An 11,815-nucleotide genomic window follows, 5' to 3' on the forward strand; every position below is an offset into this window, starting at 1 on the left:
TTTCAGAAAAGCACATCAGTCAAGTCACATATTTAAGAAAAATAAAAATAACGTGCAGATCAATCCATAAACACAAAATATTAAAGAGATAATATCAAGACAGACACGTGTCCTTTGACATAGTAAGCCAACTCAGCACCGTCTGGTAGGCCATTAGGCATAAAAAGAAACCTGTGCAAATCATTGTCCCTGAAAAAAGATAAACCCAATTCAAATTTCAAACTTCAGTAGCTAAGATATTTCAGTTCAAATGTTAGATTTTTTAATTGATATACCTTGACTTGCTTTTGAATGATTACTTCACCTTCTTTCCTGTTCCAGAACCTCTCTATTTCGGCTTTTTATCCTTCATGTCAGTCTGGAATAGCACCCGCATTTCTTCTGTCCTTGAAGAGGAAGGCTTTCGCGAAGGATTGGGTTTATTAGATTTCTTTTGAGGCTTCTTCACAATCTTACCAGAGTGTAGTGCCCTTTGGGTGGCCTTTCCTGCTTTTGTCCGTCGGTAATATTGTGGCTACCTTGCTCTTTTGCACTCTTAAACGAACTTTAAGGCCAATTTCTTCATCTCTTTTGGCCTAAAAGGTAGTGAAAATGCAGATTAGTTCTTCATATTAGGAACAAATATATTTTGGAGTAGAAAGACCAAATAGCAACAGAAAGTTTAAGATAATATATAACAGATTCATCAATGGCATATATCATTGAACTCATATGATTAAGCTTACAAATAGAGGGAATTTATAATTAAGAATAAGTTCCATTCTGTTTAGTTATGTTTTTAATAAACCAATAGCATATTCAAACATAATTACCTTGGAATGCAATATGACGTGGTTTGATAGATTCCACATTTCGCCTAAACGAAGCTCTTAGTGAACATCTTGCACGATTAATAAATGTACCATTATGTACTGTATATTTCCCTGTCTTCAACGAACTTGTTGTCTGTGATGATTTTGCTGGTTTTTTTCAAAGATGAAGAACCAACTGCAGATATACAAAATCAAATTCAAAAACTCTAACTCAATTTCTTCCATAGAAGGCTAATAATTATATTCTGATAGTGAAAAATAACGATGCTGCAAAAAGAGGGCATATTTGGTTCAAAGCACAATTGCTATAAAACAGACACAACTAACACACTTCATGCTGCAAAAAAAAAAAAAAAAGGGTAAGTCCAAAATCGCTACAGTAGGTCGAAATAGCAGTTGCAGAAGTGTATTTCATTTAATAATAATTACACTACTATACAAAATTGCATTTAAATTGATTCATTACCGTTAGCAATATCATTTAAAGGAATTCTTCTCGCCGATCCAATAACACCATGCTCTCCTTGACTCCCATGAAAGGAAGGGGTTTTAGTCACTATATTTCATAAAAACAAAATCAAAAATCCCCAAATTCATAATTAAAAAAAAGGTGAATATTAATTAGGAGACAACATTAGAAAATATTCAATTAAAGAGAATGAATGGGTTTGTTTGGATATACTCCTCACCTGATTATTCGATAACAATTAGTAGTTAGATCAGCTTTCAAAATTGGCCAAGAGATTATCTTGCATCATTATACAGAGATAGAACAACAAAGGCAGCACATTTTAAATGTCCCTGGACAACCCAAACTCCTACTGCAACACACTATGGAATACTCGAGAGTCAACTCAACTACTCAAGAATAAAATATGCAATCATCAACCAACAGAAACATATCAAATAATTTATTTCCCCCAAACCCTACTCTAATAACAACCAACACCCAATCTTTTTAATTGAAAAATCAAACAACAACTCTACACAAACACCAACAATTTTTCAAAATAACAATTAGAAGACGAGAACAACATAACATTCAAGTAGTATCATTTGCACAAATTGATAGTGAAAGGGTCTATTACTAAGGACACAATTTTCAAACCTTTTGTGTGTGTAAAGGCATCCCATCCCACATACTAGGACCTCTACCACCTTCTATCTAGAAATAATCATAGAATATCATAAAATTGAATCAAGTGTTAAAAAAAATGTTCAGTAACAGTGAATTAAGTTAAATACAATATTTACAGAGGCTTACATAAAAAGAGACAACAATATTTAGGAATAAGGGAGAAAATTACCTCACAAACAACTTTCATAGATTGTGTCATATTAACAGCTTTTGAAACTTCAAAAACAACATTAACAGTCTCATATGCCTTTGTTAGCTATGCACTGAAAGTAAGTATGAAATCAAGAGAGATTTTAGTTAGATCACATCCTAATTCCATATGGATTCATCAAAGTAATATACCCTTCTGTGTTGGAGTAGGATAATCTCTCCTCCATGCGGAAACATGCAACATCAAAAGCATTTTTGCAGGAAGCAGGGATTTCTGTTTGATCAACTAGTCCCAAAAATCGACATGAGAGAATACAATCAGGTTAAGACAATGATTTTCAAATAATATTAAGAGGGTGTTAAATGGCTTACATGATTGTTTTTGCTGTCATCATCGCAGATCTTTGATCTTTGCAATGTCCTAGTGTTGATATCCTTTCTAGGATCTTCATGAACAATTTTCAGGTCAAACATGAATTTTTTAAAGGTTGGTCTCTCTTCATTCTTTAGAATCGGATGAGCTTCATTATTGAATAAGCCAATCCTAGAAAGTGTCGCCATGATCTCCCTAAACCCTGTACACAGACCCAAAAAAGCCTGGATTAGTTAATTTATGTATGAAAGAATGCCACTGTCTCACCAAATATTGCCTTGCCTAATGCAGATAAAAATATGTATCAGAGAATGTTATTAAACCGTGGAAGAAGTTGGACGGAAAAATAGTAGAAACAAATAGAAATTCCTAACTTTTCAAATCCCTAAATGCTCTCATTAGAAATTCACATCGGTCAGCAGATTTGATTTTCCTATAAGATTTTGATATGTAGAGAGCTTAAGATACGGTTGAGTGACAGAGAGAAGCACAGATCAATTTCGGAAGAAACAACAATAAAACAGTTTTTTTTAATCTTTACCTAACAGTAGTTTGACGGTGTTAAAAATGAGGGGAGGTGAGTGTTTTATGAAAACTAGAGGGGGTGTCTCTGTTGTTTAAGGAAACTTCAGGGGAGGTCAATTACATTTTCCCTAAATTCTATATCCAAGAAAGAAAACAGGTGGAAAGGGAAAAAGAAATAACAAAACAACCTGTGTTGTTGATTGTACAGGTGGTGGTCTCATAGCAATGATACCCTGCGCTTATTGGTCTTGCAAGGCTTTCTGTGTGTTTGTTGTCATTGAATTCCTTTGAGCAGAATTTTCCTTTCCGTTCATTTGATGTGCGGACTCCAGCCAAATCAGAATGAATGAAAGAGAGGTTTATAAGCAACGCATCATCATAATCATAAACATAAAAAGCCAACTTTTGGTTTCTTCTTGGGCAAGGTAGTGGTTTTTTAACATTGACGTGAATTTACTTCACAAAAGGCAAGTCAATATAAAAAAAGGCGGGATAAGGACTAAATATCATTTGGAATAATCCTGTTTTCTCCCCAAGTGAACAACATTGTTACAACAGTGAACAAGCATATGGAATAAATATATAAATATTAAATAGCAAAGGTGCAAGCTACAATGTTTTATGAACTTTGATTTATCTAGCACAGGGGTGGAAACTGTGATTTGGTTCAGAAAAGTACCTTCGATAAACCATGGCTATGGCCATCCAGATGCATTATAGACTGCTCTAAACAAGGAAGGGTTTGAACCATTATTACTCAATTGAGCTCGCCAACTGGATAAAATTATATCATGACCGAAAGGACTCATATCAGGTAGTAGCAGCAGAAGATCATCAGAGTCTAATTAGCACACCTTGATTCATCACGGGACTTGTGAATTTGGAAGTCATAAAATCCCAAAAGTTACCATTATTTCCCTTCAGAAAGAAAGTTTAAAGATTAGACAACTAATGTGAGCATATCAATCTTTAAAAATTGAAAAATAAAATAAAACAGAGGTAATGATTAGACAACAATAAAAGGGGTTACTTTTTGCATAAAAAAATAGGCCAAACACATAATAATTATCTATTAAGAAAATTCAAATCTTCAAAATCGTCATAGTTTTACTAAACATCTGGTCTTCAGCAGGTTGTCAACAACAGGAGATACAGGCCACATTATTGTTTTCTAAGTATTTAGGGAGGTTACACCAAACACAAGAAACCACATCAATGAACTTCATGCCTTTAAGATGAATGATAGACAAGTCATTATCTGTATGTACATATCGCACCAAGTGAAATATTTAAAAGAAAGGATGCACCAAATAAAATGAAATAAAAAGTAATCGAACCATTAAAGAAGAATATGACCGGACACACATTAACTAAAGACAACTTCAACAAGATAACACTGTGTAGGAAACAATAGCTTAAGGGATATGCATACAGTTAGGACTTAGGATTTGACAACTATGAAGGAAAAAATTCAGAACAAAAAATCCACCTTGCATTGGATCAAGCTGATTAGAAGAGCAGTTGTTTATATCTAGCTTGCAGCTAAGCCAGTGCCCATGATGATCAGCAACACCAGGTGCCAAAATGTTCTTAATCTGAATCAAAGCAACATCTCGAGGATCAGGGAAAAGCCTTGTTGTATATCTCATCTTATTATTTAATCAATCTTGAAAGTGTTACTAACCTGAGATGCTTCCTTTCCGTTCATTTGATGTGCGGACTCCAGCCAAAGAAATGAGAAAAAGTTGAGTTTTTGGGGTGACATGCTGGCGGACTTATTATGAAATACCTCCCACTGGATCTGCTCCAAGTCATTTAGTGTTCATTATCCAAGGAATGTAAGTAATATTGGGTAAGATATCTTGTACTCGGCATATGAAGATGAGTTACACGAATTGAGTATGTCACAATTATGGAAAGAAGAATTTGCAATATATCCATACTGAGACAACTAAAAAGTAGCATTGTTGTGTCAAAACAAACCTAAATTTTAGTGCAATAGTAATCCACGAATAGTATCCAGAAAAATAATCAACAAAACTTGGTAGTTAGTTTTTTTACCTTTAATTGTGATGCAAATTTAAATTTAAAAAATGACCAAATTGTTAAGGTTAAATTAGTCGAAAAAATTGTCACACCAAAATTAGTAGTTAGTTTAGTGACAGTTTTTCACACTGCAGAAAAACATGTACACGATTCAATTTATGTCTAGTAATTGAATCCCAGAAATTAAAATAAATAAGAACGATTCAATGAAGGAATTTTATTTATCTAAACCGTTCTCTGGAATTTTATCTATCTCTGGAATCATAGTTACAAAGTGAACCCCACAAATTTGTGGCAATTTTAATAGATAATCACCAAATCAAAATGCTATGCCCATGCTATGAAGAAAGTTATTAGTTTGAGAAATCAAACCACACTTCAGAAAAACAATATATATTCAAAATTCAATTTTCCATTCTTGTCCACTGTATCAGGATCTCACAGCTGGCTGGAAAGAGGAAAGGATACCTCGCTGCAAAAAGGATAAAGATAAAGGATCTCTCGATTATCAAATGATGAATTATAAAAATTATACAAATAATTCTTGATAACCTTTCGTAGAGTAAGAGTCATTCTAAGTGTGATAACAGATCTGAGAAACTCATGTTACTATGTAAATCCCTAAATATCTAGATTATAGAAGCATGTAAGAGAATATAGAACCGCAAACACTGAAGTTCATCCATCAAGGAGCAAATCAAAAGAAACCTTTAGGAGGATAAAATTCCAGCGGCACCAAAGAGTACATCAAAAATCAAGAAATATATGCTCTCAAAATCAATAAAGATTGAAACAAAAAGAATTTACTAGGCAACAGCAAATCGAAGTTATTATTTTGACAAACCAAGTGGCAGAAAAAGCAAATTCATTGGTAAAAAAAAAAAGCAAGCTCAAGTTCAATTTATATGTCGTGTACTCAAAGCACAAAATTTTATATGTCATGCACTCAAAAGCACAAAATTTAAAATAAAGAATGATTCATGGAAAAAATGTGGATTATCTAAACCCATTCTCCAATAATAACCAATCTTCATCTCTCTGATAATAACCATACTTCAGCTCTCTGCCTGCCACAAATATCCCGTGTCAAACCCACACAGAAAACTCAAAGAAATTGCCAAAAGTAGATACTGATTATTATCAAACAAAGCCTGAAATGTAAAGAGCCTTAGTAGAGATGACCAAACTATACCCTAGTGACAGTAGAGAGTATACGACACAGCCTGTAGATGATGATTCATGAAAACAAATTTGCATCGAATTTCAAGATCGTTGTGTTTCCATATGAACAGACAATTTCAGGTTCCTCCTAATAAAGAGAAGTGCTTGGGCCACTGTTATTAACAGGATATCCTTTAAGCCTAGCAACATAACTGGTTGATACATGTAAATTGGTTGACAGAAGATTAGTAGTACAAAGGGAAAAGGCACTTATCTCCTATTTCTCCCCTTCGCAGGCCAAAATTAACTAGGTGCAGTGTTATTGAGAAAGGAGATGTCTTTTGCACACCAATCTCTTGTAAGACATACCCTGTGAACACCAGATGATACATGTGTAGAAAAATTATGCCGCGACAAATAATCGTAGAAATATCAAGAAAAACAATAAATATTTCTCCAAACCTAAGGTGTAAAGGAGTAAAATGATTCACAATTAAGAAGATTGTGCCAAAAGGAACCTGATTGCTTGATACTACATAGCAAGTTATAGCTTCGAAACAAACTACACAGCAGAAAACAAACAGTTTCAATTCACAATTCAACCTGGGTGATAATCATGTATCAAGTTTCACAAAACATTAACATTATCTGGTACTCAATTGGAAACACCTTAAAACAGAAAATTCACATGAGAATTCCAGCATTCTGCCAACTAATTAAACGCAGAACAACAAACTTTAAAATTGTAACCAACAATAAACAAATCAAACTTCAGAATTACGAGAACGAAATAATCACCAAGAAAAAGAATGAGAATGCAACACATGATCACAGAAAAGGAAGATATAAAACCCCAAGAAATCATATTTTCACTTACTACTTCTCATGAAACACCAAAGAGTAAATAACTAATCAACATATATATACTCTCAGAGTGGATGAAGAAATTTTAAAAACAAAGAAGAATTTAATAGGTATCCCCAAATAAAAACTGATAGGCTCCATGCTATGTAGAATTTTATTAATTTGACAAATTACACTGCAGAGAAAACATGTTCAAACTTCAATTCGTATATCTTGAGCCAAGAAATAAAAATGAAGAACAACTAATGAAAAACTGAAAAAACTAATTTATCTATTGGTGTCATTCTCTGTTCTTATCTGTTGCTAGAATAGAAGACTTCTCAGCGCACTGCAAAATGTATAAACAGAGTATCTCGATTATTATCCAATTATAAAGAATTATATACAAAAATTAGACAAATAATTCTTGATAACCGAGTTAAAAGAAGAGTTGAGAAGTGTAATTGCGTGAATTTCTTGATATAGAAAGGCATATCACTAACAATCTCCTATTCTCGTTTATAGCAAACCTGAAATTAAGCAATCATGGAAAAAACAACCTGGCCAACATATCAAGAAACAAAAGAAAATTGAACACAACCGGCAAACTTTAGAATTGAAAAATTAAAATCACATCTTCTCCTGCAGAACCAAAGAGTAAACACCAAATCAAGAAATCAAGAAATATATGATATAAGAATCGATAAAGAAATATTGAAACAAATGTTTTTACTAAGATAGCCAAACCAAATATCGAGGCACCATGCTATGAAGAAAGTTATTATTTTGACAAACCAAGCTGCAGAAAACACGTTCAAAGTTCAATTAATTTATTTTGCATCAAAGCCAAGAAATAAAAATTTAAAAGGAACGATTCATTGAAGAAATTCGAATGATCTATCTCATTGTTCTCTGTTCTTATCCATTCAATCAAGAATTGCTATTTGGACTTCAGCTCACTGCAAAACAGATAACGCACGTCTCAATTATCTATTATCTAATGAAGAATTATATCAATAAATGAAAATAATTCTTGATGACTGATAAGTAAAAAAAGATTCACGAGAAGTGTGATCAAGTAAAATTTTGATTTTTGATGGCTGCAATATGAGATTAAGCAATCACGGAGCACACAATCTGGCCAACATATCAAGAAATCAAGAAATCAAGAAATATAAGTATACTATACGAATAAGAATAAATAATAAGAATTAATCAAAAAAGATTGGAACGGATATTTTTTAATAGAGACACAAAACCAGAGGCTCCATAAGGAAGTTATGGAAGAACCATGCTGCAGAAAAACACGTTCACAGTTCAATTCGTTTATCTTGCATCAAAGCCAAGAAAAAATAAAAACCATAAAGAAGGACACTCATTGAAGGAAATCGATTTATCTATCTCATAAGTAAACGAAGATTTATGAGAAGCAATCATCAGATGGCTACAATATCAGATTTAAGCAATCACGGAGCACAACATATAAAAAAATATATAATATAAGAATAAGTTCAATTTTTTGAACAGGAAGAATAGTTTAATTAATGAAAAAAGATTGAAAGGATATAATTTACTAGAGATCACCAAATCACAAAACCAGAGGCTCCCCAAGAAAGTTATTGAAGAATCATGCTGCAGAAAAACACATTCACGGTTCAATTTGATTATCTTGCATCAAGGGCAAAGTAAAAATAAAAACCATAACAGGACACTCATTGAAGAAAATTTGTTTTATCTATCTGATTGTTCTCCGTTCTTATGCGTCGAATCAAGTATCGCGAAATGTTTTAGATCCAATCTCGATTATCTCCGTCAGCTCGCTGCAAAATCTTGGAAACCTATCCGTAAAATAAGGGTCAACAGAAATGTGATAACAGATATGAGAAAAGGATGTTCCAACGTAGATCCCGAATAATATAGTCTATAAAACCAGATCCATGAAAAAAGGAACAGCAAACCCTTAAATTAAGTCATCACAGAGGAAACCAGAACAAACAAAACCTTTAGAATCATAAAATTCCCACAGCACCAAATAGTAAATCAAAAATAAATATTTGCTCTCAGAATCAACAAAGAAAGACTGAAACGAAAAGAACAAGTCCCGAAGGGGCAAAGGCACTTATCTCTACTTTCCCCACTTCAGACAAAAATTAACAAGGTGCGATGTGATTGATAAAAGAGGCTTCTATTGCACACCAAACCCATGTAACACTTACCTGTGAAGAACATCATATGTCCAGAATCGTGGATAATTTTTGTCAGATTACAATGTCAAAAAACTAAATGTAAGAAAACCTAAGGTGTAAAAAAAGCTAAATGTAAGGAAAACCTAAGGGGTAAAGGAGTAAAATGATTCACAATAAAGAAGATTTTGCCAAAATGAACCTGATTGCTTGATATTACATAGCAAGTTTCGCAATCAAGAAGAATGTAAAAAAACTACATGGCAGAAAACAGACAGTTTCAATTCACAATTCAACCTGGCGTGGTAATCATGTGTCAAGTTTCACAAAACATTATTACCATTATCTGATATTCAATTGGAAACACGTTAAAACAGAAAATTCACATGAGAACTCCAGCATTCTGCCAACAAATTAAACAAAACAACAAACTCCAAAATTGAAACCAACAATAAACAAATCAAACTTCAGAATTAAGAGAACCAAATAATCAACAAAAAAAGAATATGAACGCAACACATGAAAATCACAAAAGAGGAAGATACAGAACCCGACGAAATCATATGTTCATTGACTACTTCTCCTGAAACACCAAAGAGTAAATAACAAATCAACATATATACTCTCAGAGTGGATGAAGAAATTTTAAAACAAAAAAAAATTGAACAGATATCACCAATTCAAAAATGATAGGCTCCATGCTATGTACAATTTTATTAACTTGACAAATCACGCTGCATAGCAAACATGTTCAAATTTCAATTAATATATGTGAAGCCAAGAAATAAAAATGAAGAACAACTAATGGGAAAAAAAAAAAACTGATTTATCTATTGGTGTCATTCTCCGTTCTTATCTGTTGCTAGAATAGAAGACTTCTCAGCTCATTGCAAAATGGATAAGAAGTGTATCTCGATTATCCAATTATGAAGAATTATATACAATATTTAGACAAATAATTCTTGATAACCGATTTAAAATAAGAGTCTAGAGAAGTGTGGATGCTGAATTTGTTGATAACGACGGTGATAAAAGCATATCATTAACAATCTCCTATTCTCGTTTATAGCAACCCCGAAATTAAGCAATCATGGAAAGAACAACCTGGCCAACAGATCAAGAAACAAAAGAGAATTGAACACAACAGGCAAAGTTTAGAATTGAAAAATTAAGATCACATCTTCTCCTGCAGAACCAAAGAGTTAATAGCAAATCATATGATAAAAGAATCAATAAAGAAAATTGCAACAAATGTTTTTACTAAATACCGCCAAACCAAATCTCGAGGCTCCATGCTATGAAGAAAGTTATTATGCATGAAGAATGTTTGACAAACCAAGCTGCAGAAAACACGTTCAAAGTTCAATTAATTTATTTTGCATGAAATCCAAGAAATAAAAATTAAAAAAGAACGATTCATTGAAGAAATTCGATTTATATGTCTGATTATTCTCTGTTCTTATCTATTCAATCAAGAATGGCTATTTGGACTTCAGCTCTCTGCAAAATCGACAACACGCGTCTCAATTATCTATTATCTAACATAATCTCGAGGCGCCATGCTATGAAGAAAGTTATTATTTTGACAAACCAAGCTGCAGAAAACATGTTCAAAGTTCAATTCATTTATTTTGCATCAAAGCCAAGAAATAAAAATTAAAAAAAAAATGATTCATTGAAGAAATTCGATTTATCTCTCTGGTTGTTCTCTGTTCTTATCTACTCAATCAAGATTTATATATCTGATTGTTCTCTCTCTGTTCTTTATCTACTCAATCAAGAATCGCTATTTGGACTTCAGCTCGCTGCAAAACCGACAACACACGTCTCAATTATCTATTATCTAATGAGGAATTATATCAATAAATTTATACAAATAATTCTTGATGACTGAAAAGTAAAAGAAGATTCATGAGAAGCATTATCGTGTAAAATTCTGATTCTTGATGGCTACAATATGAGAATAAGCATAAATAATAAGAATTAATGAAAAAAGATTGAAATGAATATTTTTTACTAGAAATCACCAATTCACAAAAGCAGAGGATCCATAAGAAAGTTATTGAAGAACCATGCTGCAGAAAAACACGTTCACAATTCAATTCATTTATCTTGCATCAAACCCAAGAAAAAATAAAAACAACAAAAAGGACACTCATTGAAGAAAATTGATACGTTAATACAGTAGGTCATTAAAATAAGAACAGCAACCTCCAAGATCAAACCAACAAAAAGACACAGAACCAAATCAAACCTCAACAAAAAGACACAGAACTGAGAATACAAAACTTAAAGATCAAACAAGAGGAAGACAGAACCATAAGAGATTGCGTGTTTATAGATTACCTCTCCTGCAACAACAAAGAGGAAAATAACTACTCAAAAATATATATATATGAACTAAGAATCAATATTATGAAAAGAAAAAGACTCGCAATTCCATTTGTATATGTCTTGTCTTAATCACAAAGCCCAAAACAGAAAAGAACACCATGATGAAGTAATTGGATTTATCACCCTCCAACTGAAAAGAACAACATGTTGAAGCAATTAGATTTAACTTGACCTTCCTTTCTTATCCATT

General features: G+C 32.7%; 2 long non-coding RNA genes across 5 annotated transcripts; both read right to left on the reverse strand.

The window, feature by feature from the left end:
* Positions 1-15: 15 nt before the first annotated feature.
* LOC123906399 lies at positions 16-2,400 on the reverse strand. 4 transcript variants are annotated; one of them, XR_006808875.1, is made up of 8 exons: positions 2,293-2,400; positions 2,120-2,213; positions 1,921-1,977; positions 1,502-1,613; positions 1,279-1,335; positions 813-987; positions 276-575; positions 16-189 (listed from the first exon to the last, which is right to left on the reverse strand). It is a non-coding gene; the product is annotated as an uncharacterized LOC123906399 (long non-coding RNA). The 4 variants fall into 4 exon arrangements; XR_006808876.1 differs by having other exon boundaries at positions 1,921-1,973; positions 2,120-2,394; XR_006808873.1 differs by having other exon boundaries at positions 2,120-2,394.
* A 1,421-nt stretch (positions 2,401-3,821) lies between these two features.
* On the reverse strand, positions 3,822-4,811 carry LOC123906400. The gene is made up of 3 exons (XR_006808877.1): positions 4,683-4,811; positions 4,488-4,587; positions 3,822-3,916 (listed from the first exon to the last, which is right to left on the reverse strand). It is a non-coding gene; the product is annotated as an uncharacterized LOC123906400 (long non-coding RNA).
* Between the last annotated feature and the right edge of the window lie 7,004 nt (positions 4,812-11,815).

The sequence above is a fragment of the Trifolium pratense genome, linkage group LG2 (assembly GCF_020283565.1).
Source record: "Trifolium pratense cultivar HEN17-A07 linkage group LG2, ARS_RC_1.1, whole genome shotgun sequence".
Lineage (NCBI taxonomy): Eukaryota > Viridiplantae > Streptophyta > Magnoliopsida > Fabales > Fabaceae > Trifolium > Trifolium pratense.